At 44.4% G+C, this 20,499-nt stretch overlaps 1 protein-coding gene across 7 annotated transcripts in view; it reads left to right on the forward strand.

Annotated features, from left to right (window-relative positions):
• Positions 1-486: 486 nt before the first annotated feature.
• Positions 487-20,499, forward strand: part of LOC104144989 (transmembrane protein 247-like) — a 52,001-nt gene continuing 31,988 nt past the window's right edge. For 3 of the 7 annotated variants that reach the window (XM_009676278.2, XM_068939618.1, XM_068939620.1), the window contains exon 1: positions 494-903. The gene's annotated coding sequence lies outside the window, so the exon portion shown is untranslated. Of the gene's footprint in view, positions 904-19,228; positions 19,400-20,006; positions 20,086-20,499 lie in introns of all 7 variants that reach the window. The other 4 variants (XM_068939617.1, XM_068939615.1, XM_068939616.1 and 1 more) reach the window with 4 other exon arrangements.

Here is a 20,499-nt window from a genome sequence, read left to right on the forward strand (position 1 = left end):
CTCTGGAGAGCTGCAGGAAGTCAGCAGATTGTTTTGGGGTTGGTTTTGTTTTTTCCCCTCCTGCTTTCTCAGAAAACCAGCTGGCTTCTTGCCTCTTTCTGTACATGGTATTTGGTGGAGAGGCACTACGAGAGACGCACCAGGAGCAGGGCGCGCAGGAGTCCGCAGGCCACGGGCGGACGGACGAACGGGGCTGGGGCGCCTGCTCGTTCTGTGGAGGCCTCGGAAGGCCCAGGCTCGCCCGCCCCCCGGCCACGGGCCGAGCCGCGCACGTCCACGGCTCTAGGGTGCTTTCAGGCAGCACTCTGAGTCAGGAAACCTTTCCGAGGCAGAGGGGGAGCCCGTCTGTGGAAAAATGAGCGTGCCGAGCAACCCCGCTCGTGGGGTGTGCTGGCGCTCTGGCTGACGAGGGGGGAAGCCTCGGCCCCGCCGCCATGTCGCGAGCGGCCCGAGAGGTGCGGCGCCATCTTGTGGCCCCCGAGGTGCGTGGCGGGAGGTGGGCGGGAGGGACGTGGCGCCGCCGGCCCGGCCCGCAGACAACAGAGTGGGCTGCTGAAGCCATTGCACAACCTGTTACGCAGCTAAATACAAGCATTTCAAAGGATTGTAGGGCTGTCTGACTCTCTAAGCAGCGAGCGAGGGGGTGAGGCCAACAGCTTCGGCCGCCCGGCCGCTGCGCTCCCACGCGCTTGGTGCGCTCCGGCCTGTGGTACGGCTTGGGCTCCCGCAGGTGTGGGCCTTTCTGGTGCCTCACCAAGCCCGGGCGCCTTCCCAGCCTGTCAGAAGGTCTCTTCTTTGTGGAAATCAGAGTTAGCGGCGAAGGATTGCCTCTCAAGCTACAACACACCAACTGCTAAACAGGGAAAATACGGTGATGATGAATATGCAGCGCTCCTGTTCAGGGTGAGCCTACACCTAATTTATTTTGAGTGCACCAGTCTGAAAATGCAGTTACTTGCATTTCACTAAGAATTAAAATGCTCGGGCACCACTTTTCGTCATCGGTCAGGCTTGTGATAAGGTGTTGCCCTATTAATACTGAATTGCAAGTGAATATTTGGGGAAAACAATCTGTTGACCAGCTGCATCATTCCTAAAATGGTGCTGGTGGCACTGTCTCTCTGAAACTGGACAAGAAGGTTGATTTACCCCAGTTTTGGAACTGGTTTCTCTCTCCTGCCAGGCAGCACCAGCAAAAATCAGAAGCGCAGAGCAGTGAGGTAACCACTGAAGAGAAAACTCTTGCACCTTTTGGGGGCTTAGATACCCTTCAGAGCTAGATATGACCGAGACTGGTCAGGAATAGGAATAGATAGCAGGATGGGAAGGCTCATGGTTTCAGGTATTTATCCCTTTGTCACATCATTTTTCCTTAGGGAGTCTCACTTTATCCACCTTCTTACTAAAGCTTTATAAAAAATGTTTTTAGGCCTTTTGATAGTCAACTGTCACGTATCATTGGATGAGAAGTGTTCAGAGAAGCCTTCTCTATTCACAGTGTTCTCGACATAAATCAAAACCTCCAGGCTTTTGTAGGAATCTGCTGTACTTTTAGGTGCCTGTATACATTTGGAAATAGTTAGTGTTTAGCTCATATTTTTCTTCATTTTCTTTGTAGTAATTAATTAAATAGTTACCAAGATATTGCTAGTATTTAGTTTAAAAGCTGTTAGGGTGAAAACTTGAAACACTTTGAACCTAGTCCATATTCTGTATCATTCACATGACAAAGGTAAGAAATCACTTCTATGAGGTAAGGTAAGGCCTCTGTGTGAGCACCAGCTAAGCTCTGCACATTCAGGAGTGGAGAAAGCTCCTTTTAACAAGTCTCCTGGAAGCCTGCGTGGCTTGAGTGTAGACTGCTCATGGTTTTATATGACTTATGCACCAGATCTCCCTGGCTGGTCGAGGAGGGGAACTTAATTTATTGTAGAAGAGCCTCAGGATATGGCCCTTTATGAGTATTACATGTTGCAATTGATGGAATTTTATTCGAGGAGTAGATTAAATGACAGTATCCTTGGCAATTTGTCTAGGGCTTTACAATTTTCTCTTTTGACTTGAGCTGGGAATTAAATTAAGCTGCTAAACTCTGCTTTGTTACTCACAATCCGCCTAATCAAAGCAGGAGATCCTCCTGAACATGTCAATGCCCAAATTGCTGGTGGGAGTCCCTGATAGATTTCTCTTTTAAATTTAGCACAGCCCAGAATAGTAACTCTTACATAACATATACCCAGCTAATATGGGACTTGCTATAATTTCAGTGAGAGACTGCAAATTTCCTGTGTTGCAGAATAGCTAAAGCAGACAGCATTAGAGTCTTCCTTCATATAAAGAGCTTGAGCAAATGAGCTCATGCTTATGAAGCAGGGCATAATGTTTCCCTTAGATATCAACATGTAGTTGACAACCAGATGGACTGTGACAAATCCTAGCTACTGCCCTGTGTCTATGAGTGGCACTGTAGCCCCTGTTTGCCTCAGAAACCACAAATGTCTTGGACCACTTATTTCTGAGGATAGAGAGAGACAGTAAGGCAAGAATGTGCACTAGCATTGTGGACAGGCCATTGGGGCTACTCACGAAGCGGACTGCTTAAACATGACCTCTGCTTATTTACAGCTCTTTGTGGAGCTTGTATTCTTCCATGCAGCTTGTGCCACAGGTGGAAGATCCTTAAGGAGTAAAGAACAGGAAATGGACCCTTCTGGCATAGTATGTGTTTGTTGGGACAGATGGACATGAAATAGACCTGACACGTGGAATGAAGTAGACATTTAATACAGTTTCTCTCCCAGAAACTCTGTCCTGCCTTCTGCTATCCACAGCTTGATGCTTCTCATAAGAGTGGACCCCAGAGCAATTTCAGAGCCTATACATTGTATGATCGTGCCACAAGTGGAGCAGGATCCCTGCAGTGTTTCAAAGGGTGAATCAGTGAAATACTGTGTGCTTTGAATGCTCCGTGAGGCTGGCATCCATTCAGGCTGGCATCTCTTGGGGGCGGTAGCTGACTGAGCTGGGTAGGAGTCAACTCTTCTGGTAGGCAGGACACTAGGTGTTTTGGCCTCCCAGAGTCACTCCGTTGCTGCTCTGCTAGAGGGAACAGTAAAGACCTTCTTAGCCAGATGGTCGTAGTCGTGTGGACTCTTGGATGGGATTTCTATTTCATTAGGATCCACAGATAAAATGCCCTAGAACTGCTGGGATCTTACATACAGAATACAGGCTGGACCAGGATTTGGCCCTATATCATTTGATAAGATTATTTACACAGACAAATTTGCTTAGCTAAGAAACATGTCAATTAAGGAATTACCCCCATACTCAGAGGCTTGTGGAGATCAGTCATAGTGACTTAGAGTCCGTGCCATCTCCTGGATCGCTTTAAAAATAAATATACCAGAAAATGCGCTTAAGCATTAGACAGGTTAGCCTTGGTTGTGCAGAGCTGGAAGTTTTGGTCTGATAAGAACTGTCCCCTCTGCTGATTTGGTAGGATACTTTTTTCACATGGGTGTAACTGATTACATAAACAAGGCAGGGGGGGTCTCAAAACTGTTTCACTACCCAGAGGAAATGTATCAGTTCCATTAGAAGGATGATGTTTCACTAGTTCAACTGTGTGTCCATTTAAAGCTTGCTTTCTTGGTAAAGCTTGCCCCGGACTGATACAGAGTATTGACATACACACTCTGCTGCGCTAGTTTAACTACAGCAGTGTGATGCCATGTCTTTAGTTAAATCATTTAAAATCTGGGATTCATATTTAGCTGTGGCATTTATGTGCCCCTCAGACTCACAGCTGTGTACTGATCCTGCTCTTGTCTCTGTTAAGAGCTAGACCATGAGAGTTTTCTGTGCTGATACAAAAGGTTGGGGATTTAATATGTCTGGATTCTCCCTTCCTGCTTGCTCCCCTACAGTCTCGGGGTCTTCTAGGCCCACAGGAGTAGAGGGCAATGGTTACTGGAAATGTAGTTTGAATGCCAGGTATTGCTGTTCATACTCTTTCTGCTCCCACAGAGTCACAGGAGTCACAGGCCATCCAAGAATCCTAGATTCTGTGCCTTTATTCAGTGCCATGGTTGCTAGTGAGAACAAAGTTAGTCTATGGGGTAAAAAAAAAAAAAAAAAAGAGAGGAGCCTGCCTGTGTGTAGGGGGAAAACTGGCAATAAACCCCACAGTAAGGTGAGAGAAAGACTCAAAAAAGAAGAAAAGAAGTGGGAGTGCTAGCCTGTCCTGAGTACCAAAAAATTTTGCTGCGGTTCAGATTGTAGCTGCATGTTTTTAACAGTAAAGGATAATTGGATATAGGGTATGCTTGATTCCCTATTGTTCATAGTCTTTATGTCAAGAGTGGATGCCTTCTTAAAAGTCTGACTACATTTCAAAGGAGAGCTATGGCTTCAAGCAGAAATTCCTGGTTCACTTTATTTGTTTGATCCTTTGGAAGAAGTCAGACTAGAGGATCATTATAGTGCTTTTGGACTTAAAATCTGTTGATTTAATTGAAGCTAACCTCTTTGAGACAGAGATTCTGTCATGCCCAGTGCTACTGACCTTGCTGCAGAGTTTAACCTGCACTGGGTGAGAAAGCAGCCGGTGTGAATTGGTGGAGCTGCAGTGAAATCACAGTGCTTGTGTGTCCAGTGGGGTTTGTTCTACATCTGCTGGTGTGCAGGCTCCAGCAAAAAATTCCCGCACACCAGAATCTCTTGCATTTTGGGACATATTCCAGAGGATTGTAGAAAAACAATGATTTAGTATATAAAATATATAATCCCAATGGAGAGGTTTAAAATGGAGAGATCTTGATTAAAAGGACTAGGCGATAGAAGCAAGATTTATAAATATTCATGTAGAAGACATTTAAATAATATGTATATGTTTAATAAAATATAGTACTGGGATTTAGGAAAAATTTCCATAAAATATTTGGACCAAGAGTTCCTCCAAGAAAATGTCATGATTTAATCAAATTCTTGCTAGTGTTATAAAGCTGCTCTTCTGAACACTAAACACCTTGGGCTACTCCCTCTTGGTTAGTTACCTTTGTGCAGAGAGCCATCACAAACCTCTACTTACAGCACCAGAACAGGACTTAAATGATGCATAAATCTTGAGCTCTCCAGGAATGATTTTTACCTTCTCTGTATGAGAATAGAATCAAGCATTTCACAGAATCACAGAATCACAGAATCGTTTAGGTTGGAAGGGACCTCTGGAGATCATCTAGTCCAACCTCCCTGCTCAAGCAGGGTCACCTAGAGCATATTGCCCAGGATCACATCCAGACGGGTTTTGAATATCTCCAGCGAAGGAGACTCCACCACCTCTCTGGGCAACCTGTTCCAATGCTCTGTCACCCTCACAGTGAAGAAGTTTTTTCTCAGGTTCAGATGGAACTTCCTGTGGTTCAGTTTCTGCCCATTGCCTCTTGTCCTGTTGCTGGGCACCACGGAGAAGAGGCTGGCCTCATCCTCTTGACACTCCCCCTTCAGATACTTGTACACGTTGATGAGATCCCCTCTCAATCTTCTCTTCTCCAGGCTGAACAGGCCCAGCTCTTGCAGTCTTTCTTCATAGGAGAGATGCTCCAGCCCTCTAATCATCTTGGTAGCCCTCCGCTGGACTCTCTCCAGGAGTGCCATGTCTCTCTTGTACTGGGGAGCCCAGAACTGGACACAGTACTCCAGGTGAGGCCTCACCAGGGCTGAGTAGAGGGGCAGGATCACCTCCCTCCACCTGCTGGCAACACTCTGCCTAATGCACCCCAGGAGACCATTGGCCTTCTTGGCCACAAGGGCACACTGCTGGCTCATGTTTAACTTGTTGTCCACCAGCACTCCCAGGTCCTTTTCGGCAGAGCTACTTTCCAACAGGTCAGTCCCCAGCCTGTACTGGTGCAGGGGATTATTCCTGCCTAGGTGCAGGACCTTGCACTTGCCTTTGTTGAACTTCATGAGGTTCCTCTCCGCCCACCTCTCCAGCCTGTCCAGGTCCCTCTGAATGGCAGCACAGTCTTCTGGTGTGTCAGCCACTCCCCCCAGTTTAGTATCATCAGCAAACTTGCTGAGGGTGCACTCTGTCCCTTCCTCCAGGTCATTGATGAATATATTGAACAAGACTGGGCCCAGGACTGACCCCTGGGGGACACCACTAGCCACAGGCCTCCAACTAGACTCTGCGCCATTCACCACAACCCTCTGAGCTCGGCCATCCAGCCAGTTCTCAAGCCACCTCACCGTCCACTCATCTAGCCCACACTTCCTGAGCTTACCTAGGAGGATGTGATGGGAGACAGTGTCAAAAGCCTTGCTGAAGTCCAGAAAGACAACATCCACTGCTCTGCCCTCATCTACCCAGCCAGTCATTCTGTCATAGAAGGCTATCAGATTGGTCAAGCATGATTTCCCTTTGGTGAATCCATGCTGACTACTCCTGATCACCTTCTTGTCCTCCAGATGCTTAGTGATGACCTCCAGGATGAGCTGTTCCATCACCTTTCCCGGGATGGAGGTGAGGCTGGCAGGCCTGTAGTTTCCTGGCTCCTCCTTCTTGCCCTTTTTGAAGACTGGCGTGACATTGGCTTTCTTCCAGTCCTCAGGCACCTCTCCTGATCTCCAGGACCTTTCAAAGATGATGGAGAGTGGCCTAGCGATAACATCCGCCAGCTCCCTCAGCACTCGTGGGTGCATCCCATCGGGGCCCATGGATTTATGGATGACAAGTTTGGACAAAAGATCTCTAACCCGATCCTCCTCAACCAAGGGAGAGTCTTCCTTTCTCCAGCCTTCCTCTCTTGTCTCCAAGGTCTGGAATTCCTCAGGACTGGCCTTAGCAGTGAAGACTGAAGCAAAGAAGGCATTCAATAACTCTGCCTTCTCTGTATCCTTTGTCACCAGGGCACCCGCCCCTTTCAGCAGCGGGCCCACGTTTTCCCTAGTCTTCCTTTTGCTATTGATGTATTTGAAGAAGGCCTTCTTGTTGTCCTTGACATCCCTTGCCAGATTTAATTCCAACTGGGCCTTAGCCTTCCTTGTCGCATCCCTGCACGCTCTGACAACGTCCCTGTATTCCTCCCAAGTGGCCTGTCCCCTTTTCCACATTCTGTACACTTCCTTCTTCTGCTGGAGTTTGGCCAGGAGTTCCTTGCTCATCCATGCAGGTCTCCTGCCCGCTTTGCTCGACTTCTTCCTCAGAGGGATGCACTGCTCTTGAGCCTGGAGGAAGTGACGCTTGAATATTAACCAGCTCTCTTGGACCCCTCTTCCTTCTAGGGCCCTACCCCAGGAGATTCCCCTAAGTAGGTCCCTGAAGAGGCCAAAGTCAGCTCTCCTGAAGTCCAGCGTTGCAATCCTACTCATTGCCCTGCTCCCTCCTCGCAGGATCCTGAACTCCACCATCTCATGGTCACTGCAGCCAAGGCTGCCCCCAACCTTCACCTCTCCAACTAGACCTTCTTTGTTCCTTTGTTCCTTTAATCTTGCGTAGCTTCTGTATTAAAATGAGCCTTGATACTAATCCCTGGCTATCTGGATTTAAACTGACATGTATCCTACAGCTCCAAATGTTAGACCATCTGAGTTACCAACATTCATGTGCTTAATCCCACCAAAGGACAGAAAAGTCATTATCCTCCCAGTATTTCCTTAATACTGCAATGGATTCCTTCAAAAACCTAGGCAGTTTTGCTCACAGTATTTCCATTTGCTGAGTGTTTGCATTATTCCCCATTGTGAACTGGGAGAACATGATGAGCAAGGTAAATACCACAGAGTGACACATAAAGGTTGTGTTAGCAACTTGCATATCTCCAACTATACAAATTACAAACTGGGGCTTACACTTAAATTTCGCAAAAGGCAGCTAGCCTCTCTTGTATGTAAGCGGGTTTTCCTGTTGAAAGGAAACACACACGTTCCTAAGCCCTGATCATAATAGAGTTGTCAAACACAACCAAAGGAGAATATTCAGTAAATGAAACTACATCTCTGTTTTTGGTTTATAAATATATATATATGATGGTAATGCATATGATCAGCGCTCATGTAGTGGTAACTTCAGCAATAAGGCACTTCTGCATGTACAGTACACATGGTATCACATAAATAAACAGACTTGTACTTCATGGTATCACTAAAAGTGCATGGCACAGTAAAAGATGCTACTGTTCTGTTTGGGTGTAAATGGCTAAACTAGTCTTTGTCTCCTACACTATATGGACAAGCAGTGAATGTTGAACTGAGCCAGAGCCACTGCATTGTGCCTTGAAGCTGCTTGCTCCCAAGGCTCAGCACCCAAAACTGGTGTTGGCAGATGCGTTACATGAAGTCCATGCTTCAGAGGCCTCGCAGTTGTACTTCATTAGAGTCAACCAGTGAGGAAGAGAACAGAGCTGAAGTTGCTGAATTGATGACCAACGGTCAAGGTCCACAGAGAACCAAAGTGGTAGCAATGGGATTAAGTAAGAACTCTTAATCAAAGACCAGGAGTTCCTCAGGCAATCCTGGTAATTAGTCATTGACTCCCTTTTTAGGCTTCACAATAGGCCTCAGTCTTGCATTCCCCTGGAAAAGAAGTGTTGACTATCTGGGAACTGGTGTCCCACATATTCCCCATGCCATGCTCTATCACCAGGGGATAGAGGTGATCCTGGAAGCTGGAAATGGAGTTAACAGTACTTTCTTCAAAAGAAGAAATGCACAAAGATACTTATGGAAATTTTCATTTGTTCATTTGTCCTGTTTGCAATTCAAGAATTTTTGCTTTGGGAATACTGGGAAGCTTTAAAAAGATTCAAAACAAAAAATTCTGGAGGATTGTAGAAAAAGAATTATTTTGGATATAAAATCAGAAATAAAAATTCAAATATACAGTTACCTGCTAAAATTTACAACAGAAACCTGGCTACTCACTTTGCTGCCCTCAACCTTTCCCAGCTTTAATGTAAGGATTAGCTGAGGGTAAATTTTTTCTAGCAAAAAATTCTCACCTTTGTGACAAGAATAGCTTTTTTTCTAAACACAGCTGTATATTTGAAAGGTACGTGCTAGGAAAAAATGGCTGTTACATATTCTAAGAGTTTCTCTTCTCATCTTGGGATATATTAGCTGATCATATGCCCAGTGAATATCTGTAGGCAGGCTGGAAAGCAGTAAAAGTGAGAAGCTGCTGATTTTCATGGCTATACTTCTAGTCCTTAGGAATTTCTGATTAGATACTCATGTCAGATTCACTGCTGCTTATCATTAACTGATTATCTGATCTAGTTGGCCAATGAAAAAGAAAGTGATCAATATCCCATAATGCATGTGTACATGGTCTCTGCAGCACAGTATTTTTAGGTGATGATGGTCACAAAGAGGAGCAAAAGCAGATGGAGCGGTCACTCTTTCGGTCTTTGTTCTCTAAAAGCTTTCACTCCAGCAAGAAGTGTAGGTCCTCTCAGTAGTACTTGACTGTTTGGCTCCTTGGAACCTACTGAAGTTGTCCCAAACTCTCCAGTCTTCTAATCCAGCATTGTTACTGGGGGTTTAAAATGAAAATCCCTTCCGATCAAAGTTATTAGTAAAAAAAGAATCAAACCTGTATTTCAACGTATAACACAGAGCTAGAGAGAAAACAGTGCCTTTAAGCCCAGTGCGCATCTTTGGCAGCAACAGTCCGTTTGGCAGCACTTGTGGAATTTCTCCAGTTTCCTCTTTGTCAAAAATCACAGCTCAGTGAGCACTTCTGTGATAGCCAAGAGATCTCCCTTCCCCTGAAGTTTGTAGCAAGTTGAAGTAAAAGAAGTTTCAGAAGTTACCTGCTGAGAGTGCAGTTTGTGAAGGTGCCCACAGAAGGGGAACTGGATATTTTTGGTCAATTGTAACTGCAGATTTATTGAACCAACCACGTTTTTCACACGGAAGTGAACTCCTCTCTGTTATGATCCTGAAACTCCACAGCGTTGGCAGAGATAGTAAGACAGAAGGAGGGAGCACAGCAAAAACAAAGCCATAAAGTAAATTTATTAAAACAGAAGAAAGAAAAGAATAAATTTTGACAAACTCTCACACAAAGATAGCATTTCAGACTTAGTGCCTCCCTGAGGCACTTTCATCTTTTACGATGATAACTGATATTGTTATAACACATCCCACAAAATTCAGTTAAAAATGGGCAGCTGCTGTAAGAGCTACTGCGCTGTATTTGTTTCTTCTTTCTCTCTCTTATGCAGGATGCTTCTCAAAGAACAATGTGTGCGCTAAAATTGTATTGAGGACTGCACCCGTCACGTTCTTAGTGCTGCAAAGACAGTAGTTTCCGCGTTTTTTCTCAGCTCATTTTCAAAAATCATGACCCGATCTCAAAATCATGAATGGTGTTAAAACTCATTAGACTTTTCTTTTTAAGCAAATAACAGCCTTAGAGTTGTTTAATTTGTCATCTGGTTTCTGGGCTTCAAGTCTTGTTCTGAAGTTCATTTCTTAATTTTGAGAGCTGGAAACTTGAAAAGAAAGCCTTACTGTGTCATCGTGTAATCACGTGATTACTGACTATGATTTGCAATGAAATCCTTAAGAGCCAGCAGTACTGTTTTTGGTTTGTATATGCAGCTTTCACAGTGAGAAAAAAAAAAAAAAGAAAAAGAAGAAGAAAAGAGAAGAAAAGAAATAGGGCTTCTATAGCCTAGTGTTGAAGAGAGACGTAACGGATCTGGTGCTCAGTTACTCGATTCCTGCACTTCAGGCAGGAGGGGAATTGTTGCAGGCAGGGAAACAAATATATCTGAAGTTACGTTTGGATTTGTAGTCGGGAGTCCTGCAGGGGCCGCAACAACTCCTACTGCAAGCTGGAGCACCCCCCCATGGCTAGTGTAATTTGTGCTCTGCTTTATGCTCCTGTGAAGTGGAGAATATTGAGGGCTTAGCAGATACCAGCTGTGCTCCTGAACTTCTTTATATGCTGAAGCTGGGAGAATAGCCAATATGAAGTTCTTACACCAATTCTTCGTTGCCCAGACGGGACCTTTGAGCAAGGGATATTCTTAGCAGGTTATTTCTGTCTTGGTGATGCCCACAAGGATTTCCAGGCAGGAATTACCAAAGCACATTTAGCAGCATTCTTAGATGAGCTGTTTGAAATATGCCAATTATTTTGCTTTTTCCCTTCTTTTAAGTACATATTTTCCAACGCCACTTTCTTTTTGAATGGAAATAGAAAAAAAGGTTTTCTGAAAACCAGAAAGTCATGATAAAATATGAAAAAAAAATTGCTGAAAGAATATTTGATTTTAATTTGTGTATTCAGGAGCTGGGTTTTTTTAGCCCCACATTTCACACACACGCACAAATTATATGGCTAAAGTGACCTTATCTTGTGTTGAAAAAATTGAACTGAATCCGAAACATACTGAAATTATACTGTATTTTAAGAGAAATGAGCTTTGAATAAGGATCTGTTTTATAAATTTTTATAAATGAACAGATTTGGACACAGAATGTAAATGACACGATGAAGGTTTACAGAAGGAGCACATGGCACTCTCAGGGAAGGAGCCTCTCAGAGCCTTGTATCCTAGTTGATGGAAGCATTTGTCTGTTAGCTTTCTTCTACTGCAGCCAGTCTTCACTGCTATCTGCTGCTTGAGGCAACTGCAGAAAAAACACTGCCTGTGGACTCCCCACAAGGTTTGAGTTTGCTTTCCTTAAACAGCAGGAGGTACTGAGTCATTCTGGGGTGATGTAAGAGCAGTGAGACAGGATGGCAGCGGCTGAGGCATAGATTAGCCTCCAGAGTTTTGAAGTTGCCTGGAAGAGTGTATTTGCCCTGGGAGGGTCTGTCTTTGCCATCCAGGTAGGGGTACCATTAACAGTGGCATCTGAGAAGAGTCTCAGCAAAATAATTACTTTAATAGTGACGACTAATCTTAAATATTCTGATCTTTATCCTAATACATGTTCTCTCTCACAAAAACGCTCTCTGATTCTAGAATATGCAACTGAATAATGCCAGCAAGTTCATCTGCAGCGCAAAAATCAACTCAGGCCAACACTCTGCTTAGGCAAAGCTGAGTTTGAGCTTGTGACTTTGGATCAGACGGGGTGTCTGAGCACTAATGATAGTGTGATACCAGCTAGACTGGTGATTTTGGAGCTTTGGGTTTAAACGATTTGCCGATGGGCAAATTAAGGAGCCTGTGGAATAAGCAAGACCCAGGCTCAGGTGTTGTATTTCTGACGCCTGTGCACTATCCACTTAAACAAATTTGACATCCAGTGATGATGATATGGGGTAAATAGAAAGGTTGGGATGATAATATATATTAATTATCTTTTTAAGCCTCATTCTAATGCCAGAAAAAGACTGTAGTCCTTACTTCTTTACTGTAGTCATGTTTTATGAAGGATCAAACAGGTCATAGATTCTAGATCGTTCAAATCCATCTGATATTCACTGTCCTACCAATATCCTTTCAGAACACGCACTGAGAGATAGGTGCTGAATTTACTGGCATCTTCATAACTCTAGTGAGTAAGAGCCATATTTGCTGTTGCCTATACATATATATAAGACTTTATCCTCTTTTATCCAAGACTGATATCAGCCCATTGTTTTCCTGCTTATATCTAAATTTCTTATGCAGCGCTAATAAAAATTACAATTTTTTTTTTTCACTTGGTAGATTTTGCCTTTAACGCTCACTGCAGTGTCCACAATGAAAAACCCACATTGATAATCTATGTTTCAGTAAGAGTCTCCCTGGTTAAGTTAAGCCATAGTGATGCATGCAGTACCCCTTAATTTTGTTTTGTAGTCAACAAGTCTCCTACTAGCTCAGCAAGCTGTATTCTGCAACATTTCAGTGGCCACAGATCAATCTCTGCTTTATTAAAACCGTGCAGGTTGACATCTCAAATTGTGTTCATTCTTATTATCCAATTGGATAGCTGTAGTACTTGGCATCACCCATGGTGATTGCTTAAGAGTTCTCTAAACCAGTAGCTATAAATGAAACTGATCATCTAACGTTCTCTTTTAAATTATTTAAATCACGCTGTGAACTCAAACAAAAACACAAACAAAAATTAAATTCTGATGCTCACGTAAGATCATAAAGCCATATGATCCAAATTTTCAGAAATATTCAGTGTAGGAAAAAATTCTGCAATACCGTTAAAAGTGTAGGAAATCTCAATGTGAGGCTTTTTAGGAGAGAAAGGTGATTTTATTCTAAAATAAAAAACAGAAATAGAACAGATGTCACTCATTTGGACTTGCACTATCACACCTACATACTCACAAGCGCCAGAATGTGTATGTCCGAGCAATACGCTGAGCAGTCAGGTACCTGGGATGTGTGTTCAAGTAGTTTGTCTGGCATGCAGGCACCAAAACACGCATGTTTAGACAGTCTGAGTAGGATTCCTTGCAATGACGTAGGGGACAAGAAAGAAGGTGCTGAGTCCTCCTCACATCTCCTGCATTCTTCTCGGGTTGGTGACCGTGTGCTGGTTTTGTATATGTCTTCTTGTACACGTTTAAGCTGACAGTGATCAGTCTCTCCATCCTGTCCAACCTCTGTAAATCATCAGGATTTACCATCCTTTGTATCTCGGCCTGGGTATCCTGAGAAGTTGCACATAGATGTGTGCTAAGGCCATGATGACTTGCTAATCTAAGTGCCATTGACACATGCCATTCTTATAGTCCTTTTCCTGCCTTGTGTCCTTTCCAGTCCTTCCTGGCCCGGATAATTCCCATTCATATCAGTCTTAGCATGTCTATACAATTCTCTACAACAGCACTACAGCTGTAAAGAAATCATTTCCCTATCCCATTAAAATTTCTTGAAGATATTTATCCATTTCTCATCAGATGAAACCACAATGTTTCTGGAAAAGAAGGATTACTTTTTTTCAGATCAGCATGCTTGGACTTTGCAGACACCTGAGTATGACCTAGACCAAGTTTTAGGTCACATAACTAGGTCAGAGGGAAAACAGACCATTAAACATGCAGGTTACCTAGTTCACCACTGCAGTATTAATGGGACACACAAGTATGTTCCAGATAGATCTGGCAAGTGCAAGCATGGTAACTAAAGTACTCAGCTGGGTTGTGAGAGAGCCTTGTTCAGGATTGCGTCCTGAGACTAGGAGGCCAAGGGTTCAAGCATCCTAGAAGACCACTCTGATCAGCTAGTGGTGAGGCCAAGCTCTTACTTCTTATCCCAGTTCCACAGTTGCTTTTTGATTCAAAGTAATACAGCTCCAGAAGGAGAAACTTGCCTCCTAGAACGGCCAATTGCCTATGGATTCACTTACTCACATAAGAGACGGAAGACATGACTTGTCCCTTCTGTCATTCAGGATGTTTTCTCATTTCCTTATTACTAGGCTATGACCTTCCTGCCGATTTGTGAAGAGGTCTGATTTGGCTTTGTCTTTTGAGAATTTGGCTGAAAAAAAGTTCAGAGAAACATCCTTGGCCCAGAGACAGGTGTGTGACATCTTCTGAGGAGCTATTGTTCACCTGTGCTTCCTGTCAGCTATCTTCAGCTAAGCCATGAGACCTTTAAGGTATTTCCAGGCATGCAGCATGTTAACCACAATTTCTGCCTTCACCAAAAAGGTTTTCATTTCATAGCTGAAAAGAGAAAGCACCTAACCTTCTCCTTGTTTGTATACAGAGTCTAAGTTCGTGGCTAATTAATGTCACCAGGAGACAGGGTCCGTAAAAATCAGGTATTGCCTATTCTTAATTACATTTTTACATGGACCTTATATGTCTGAAAACACTGTGTGATAATTTAGAACCTCTGGTTTTGATTTTTGTGCTTGTTGTTATTGGCAAATATGCCTCGTTCATTTAGACAACCTATGGACCATACAGCACATACAGAAGAAATGCTTAGACATCAACATTACCTAAACTGCTCTGAATAGTAAAACTCTGAACACTAAAAAGCACTATTTGCATCTCTCATTAAATGTGGTTTAATTCACATTTGTAAAGGATTTAGTGGCCCAGTTCCCATAGGTTTGCTTGAAATCCCATCCCCATCTGGGAATAAAGAAAAAACAAGTCCAGCTGCACCACTTTTTTTTTTCCCTAGGGTGTGTGAAGAAGGCTCTGGTGCTATGTTTTCCCTAAAGCTTTGAGCTGATGTTACCCCCATGACTGCTAAGAGAGGTTGCTCTTTCTGCCAGCTGCAGACTGACTAGCTGCTGCTCCTTAGGGTAGTGCCTGTCTCTCCTTCCTGTTGCGCCTAGCCACAGAACAAGGTGCTGAGCTGTGTGCCCGTCCCCAGCAAGCTGGCATTGAAAACCTGAGATGCTGCTTGGTGAGTCTTCACTGGGGCTGAGACTAGCCCGGGAGAGCCAGAGCTGAGCCACCTGCTCCCTCCGCTGCCTCTTTCCAAACAAAGTTGCGTTCTTCCGGTAGCAGGCACTGGATGTGCTGGGGCTCAGTTTTCCTCGCAAGGTGAAGATGAAACTGAAGGTGCCACTGCTAAAGGGTATGGCTATGGACAGTTGAGCCCCGTAGCAATAGTGAAGGAACAGTCTCCTAAACTGTGGCCTCTTTTGCTTCAGTGCACTCTTGTCACACCAGGAAGTCATCACCTGAAAGAGACGAATGTGAAGGAACTCCTTTCCCTATTATCATTTTTACCTTGCTGCCTGGGTCCTTATCACAGCCTAGCACTTATTCTGCTTTCTGTAGGGAAATGTAGCCAGACTAGGTGGTTAGTTGCAGATAAGTTGTGATGACCATAGATTATCCTAATGTTACACTGCTTGGAGATTACTTTGGGAGTGGGACTGTTGGCCAAGACTGGGCAATTCAGAACAGTCATCCTAATACAATGAGATTAAAGATATGGGAAGGCAGAGGAAAGCAAGCTCCTGAAATTGAAACAATAGCAAACCAGAGATCCACAGCTTGCCAGATTGCTAGGGTAAAAAACAATTCTACTGGTTAGGGTCCAGTAGAACAGAAACCTTGCAGTTTCTGTGGGAAGAGTTCATTGCAGACATTCAGAGTCCTTTCATCTTTCTGTAAGAGCCATATTCCTGTGCCCTCACACACTTTTTCAGACTCCTACTTTCTGTCTAGCGTGAGGAATCTGTGTAGCTTCATAGTCGCTTTCTCTATGGGCCCTTTCCTTCCCTTCCAAGGGGTACCATTCTCCCTCTGCCTCTGCTGTAGACTGTGTGCTCTCCAAAACCTGTCATTCTTTCTCCCAAAGCAAATCACCTTCCACTTGTCCCAATACAACAGCCAAAAGACTTCCTTCAGTCAAAGTGCACTCCTTTGAATCCCCTAGACCTGTAAAGTTCAGGTTTTTGAAAGCCATTTCCTATTCTTTGTTGTTCTTTTCTACTGGGATTTTTCCATGACTTCAGCCCCAGCTCTTACAGGCCAGTGTGTGCAAGTGCAGCCATATATTTTCTTTAAAGACAGCCCTGTTTAAATGGAAGACTATTCATGTCAGTGACTCATTTGAGTTTTTTTCCCTTTGCAGGAAGTTATAAGACACCAGCTGTGGTAGCAAATTGCTGATTCACTGTGTCCCAAGCCTTTCCATACTACAGCAATTTTATATCGTTATCTTGCATTATTAATTCCAAATAAATGTATTTTCATACCTGTCATTCTTAGTTATTTAAAACAAGTTTTGACCTCGTATGAGCTTATGGAATTGTTTGACACAGCCTTAAGTATGAACATTACTGACTGGAAATATGGGGAAATTATATTGTATGTGCTTAAATGTGAAGCCTAAAATGTGAGAGAAAGTACAAACTATAGGATACTCCACTGCCATGCATTTGGCATCATTTACAAAGGTTCAGTGAGGAGCGTGCAACAATTTAACTTGGTGGTTGCTGGCAATGGTATAAATGAGTCAACATCCCGCTGAGCAGTGCAGAGTCCAGCGCAGAATTTTTTTCTGAGGAATATACTGTGTCAACATGATGAATACCTCACCAAAAGGAAAAATTATGACAAAGAAAAGCCATGTTGTTCCTGAAAAACATGTGGATGTCTGCTGTGGAAGAGAGGGTTTTGAAAGGCAGCCTTTTCACTTCGTACTCTTCCTTTCCCAGGTAAATGATTGATGTGTGAGGATTTGTGTGTGGAAACATAAACAGATATTATCAAAAATTATGAGGTGAAGCTGCCCAGTAACTCCTGTGTAACAAAACTGCATGTAAACAGGGTACAATTCCGCAGGAATTCTTTCCTCTCCTGTGGATTGATTATCTTTCTTGGCTCAAGAGGCCCTAATATATCATGAGACTAATGTGAACTATTATTTTTCCAGTGGGGAAAACTGACACAAAGGAACTCACTTGTGCAAACCTTGCAGCAAATCAGTGAAGGAGCCAGAGGTTTCCTCAGTATCCTAGAAAAGGGGTCTGGTTCTGCTCACCACTAAGTGTTTTAAGTTTAAGTGTTGGAAACGGTAGAAGGTTAAGGTGCTAGGGCTCTGCTAGGCTCTTCTGACTCAAGGGGAGAAGCCATATATGTAAGGAACAGAAAAAAAAACTGGGTGTGTTTTCAATCCAGAACTTAAGATATAATGAGAGATTGTTGGTTTCTATGTGAAAAGATCTGTATGTGTCTTAGCTCTGCGTGAGAACATGGGACTCGGGTGTGGAACAGAAGGGAAGGAGTGAGTACAGGGATAGAGGCTTCGTCTTTTTCCTTACTGCAGAGGAGCATTCTGAAAGCTGATGTTCATGATGAGATTTGTACCTACACAGATAAACCAACTTTTCTTTTTTTTTTAACTTTGATACATTGTTAAAAGCTTGTTATAAAGATTTTTCAGTTTTATTCTGGGCAAAGTTTAGTAAACAAAAAGTGTCTTTTTTCACCCTACTGCTTATACGTACAGGCTTGTGCTGAGAACATGGACTAGTAGTGGGGAAATGTGGGCCAATGGGAGAGGGCTGATGCAAAGTAACAGACTTTTTCATTTTTGCCCCTGGTTGAATGTAAATGAAGACTTGTATTCACTGTGGTTAGAAGAGAATTTAGGGTTACTGTGGTTTTCTGTCTGTCCTGCCACTTACTCACATGGTCTGTTTTTCAGTCACACTGTTCTTTCACACAGAGGGTGACATAGCTAACTGACATAGCTGCTTCTGATTATTTTCTGTTACCCTCAGTATACAAAGAAAACCTGTATTACAGTACAATGTAGGCCTCTCCCAAGAAACTTTGACTGGTCCCTCATCCGATGTTAAGCAATGGACTGAAAACCAAGCAGGTACAGAACTCTTAACCCACTAGGAAAGCTTTCTACATGGTCTTTTGCAATCTAGGGCTTCTATATGCTGCTCATACAGCCCCATGGAGTTTTGCAGTCACTGAAAATAAAACCCTTGGCATGAAGTCAGGCCAGATATTTAGCCTCTCTATACTTCAGTCTCCTCAGCTCTACAGGAAGCTAATAATACTTGCCCAGCTTTCTCCCGAGTGATATGTATCTGGCATTCAGGTTTGCATATCATTTGGAGCTCCCTGAATAAGTACATTAGAAATGTAATTACTATTTATGTATTTACTTATTTGCATGATTTATCACTATGGTATCTGGACAGTCCTGGCCCATTTAAGAAAACAAGATTGGAAAGGACACCCTGCTCAAGTCCAGTTACCCTGCTACTGAAGATATATATATATATATATATATATATATATATATAATTAGTCTTATAAACTGATTGAGCTTTAGCTAGCTAAGTATTTAGTGGTGTTCCGTGGAAAAACTGTTGCAGAATATCATTCTCTACAGGTAAAAAAATCTCCTTATTTCCAGACTAAACATATTTGTGACCCATTTACACCTTATTTGCCTTTGTGTAAATACTCTCTGCAACCACCTTTAACTTAGGTAGGCCTGGGAAGGGACAAGAACTAAGTCATCTGAAGTACGTATGCAAAGTGATCATATCTGCTCTCAGTCTTTGTTCTGGAAAGCTGAGTTAGCCAAGTTTTTTTGTGTTCCTTTCTAATCAGAGGTTGTCCATTCTCTTTATCCCCTTTTGAAGCCTTTTCTGCAGTTACACTAGTCTCAGTTCTTCACCTCTGTTTAAATGCGAGTGACCAGAATTGCATGTAGCATCTGAGCTGCAGTCTCTCGAACGTGCTTCCACTGTGGCATTTAATACTTCTCCCTCTTCCTGGAAGTACTTAGCATGACATTTTCTGTTTTCACAGCTGCATCATGTTGGCAGCCCGGATCCTCCCTTTTCAGGTGTTTCCGAATTGACGATGTCCTAGTTCATAGCGTCAACTCTGCTTATTCATCCCCAAGTGCGGGGGCTGGCACAGACCCCACCAATTTCCTTGCAGCCCTTGCTCTCCGTCTGGGGACGGCCATCCCCCGGGGTAAGGCCAGCCGATCCCGGCGCTGTGAGCGCGGACAGCTTCAGGCGCAGGGGGCCGGGGCCGGGCGGCGGCAGGACGCGCTTGCGAGGGGGCGGCGGCGGCGGGGGGGGAAGGCGCCGAGCGCCTGCGGCCGGGCCCGCGGCAGCGGCTCCGAGCGCCTCCGTGGCGGCGCCGCCGCAGCGGCTGCCGGCGCGCACGTAGCCCGGGGGGGGGGGCTGCGGAGGCCCCAGGAAGCGGCGGCCGCCGCCGCACGTAGCGGAGCCGCCCGCGGCGCCTCGCGGAGCACGTCGGCCGCGCCACCCCCGCCGGGGTCCTGCCCTGCCCGGCCCGGCCCGGGGCTTTGGGCTGCACACGCAGCCTGCGGAGTTCAGTCGGGCTCTGGGGCTCGCTGCCTGCCGCTCGCTCCCGCTTTGGCTGCCTTCCCCCTCCATCCCTCCCCTCTTTCTGCGGGGGACCCCCTGCACCCGTGCCTTGCCCCGCTCTCTGCCGGCCCCCGCTGCCCGGGCCTCGCTCGCTCTGCCCAGCAAAAGCAGTCACGGGGAAAAGCGGGTCTTCACGTTGCGCTGTGAAACCAGAATCGCGACTGAAAGGCTCTGCTTGCTCTTAGCGAGTATCCTTCGAAACATACAGACATTTCACGTCAAAACAGCTGACTTCTCACCCCGATGCTCCGGTAGTCCACTCAGGTACGTGTGGTGTTCTGAGCAAAATAAAGCCCATTTCTAAAGCAGAATGTCGAGTGGAATAAAGCCCATTTATTTCTTTATAAAATAAGTCCAACACTGAGTTTTGTAACAGATGCCCTAGCAACTGGCCATTGCATTGCTTTTATGCATAGATACCTGTCTCTCCTTATGTCTGGTAAGCTCTCCAAAAAAGTGGCATTTGGAAAATGTGAAATCATCTGACTTAGTGAAAAATGTTTTCAAATGATTGCAGGTTGTTTTTCCTGCCTTATTATCCCTAAATCCCGTAAGTATTTCTTTCCCTCGTAGGCATTCTAATGCAGGCTGCTTCAGCCCTCATTTTATGGCAATGCATAACAACTATGCTTAACAGTATATCGCTTCCTCTCTTCCTTCACCTTCATGCTGCCTGTC

This window comes from Struthio camelus, chromosome 3 (genome assembly GCF_040807025.1).
Source record: "Struthio camelus isolate bStrCam1 chromosome 3, bStrCam1.hap1, whole genome shotgun sequence".
Classification (NCBI taxonomy): Eukaryota; Metazoa; Chordata; class Aves; order Struthioniformes; family Struthionidae; genus Struthio; species Struthio camelus.